We start from the raw sequence: 421 nt of genomic DNA, 5'->3' as shown, positions 1-421 counted from the left end.
TAAGTTTGAATTCGTGAAAATATTCTAAGTTCGAATTCGTGAAAATATTCTAAGTTCGAATGCGTGAAAATATTCTAAGTGTGAATTCGTGAAAATATTCTAAGTTCGAATGCGTGAAAATATTCTAAGTGTGAAATCGTGAAAATATTCTAAGTTCGAATTCGTGGAAATATTCTAAGTGTGAATTAGTGAAAATATTCTAAGTTTGAATTCGTGAAAATATTCTAAGTGTGAATTCGTGAAAATATTCTAAGTGTGAATTCGTGAAAATATTCTAAGTTCGAATTCGTGAAAATATTCTAAGTGTGAATTCGTGAAAATATTCTAAGTTCGAATTGGTGAAAATATTCTAAGTTCGAATTCGTGAAAATATTTTAAGTTCGAATTCGTGAAAATATTCTAAGTTCGAATTCGTGAAAAT

General features: G+C 27.8%; 1 protein-coding gene across 1 annotated transcript in view; it reads right to left on the bottom strand.

Moving 5' to 3' along the window:
- The window catches only part of LOC116851376, a 21,369-nt gene that overhangs the window by 6,622 nt on the left and 14,326 nt on the right, over positions 1-421 (bottom strand). The gene's annotated exons all lie outside the window — the stretch shown is intronic.

This window comes from Odontomachus brunneus, unplaced genomic scaffold (assembly GCF_010583005.1).
Source record: "Odontomachus brunneus isolate Ranch 3 - 2012 unplaced genomic scaffold, Obru_v1 Obru_scaffold_174, whole genome shotgun sequence".
In the NCBI taxonomy this organism is placed as follows: Eukaryota; Metazoa; Arthropoda; class Insecta; order Hymenoptera; family Formicidae; genus Odontomachus; species Odontomachus brunneus.
Note: the sequence above shows the minus strand (reverse complement) of the source record. Positions and strands in the feature narration are given on the sequence as shown.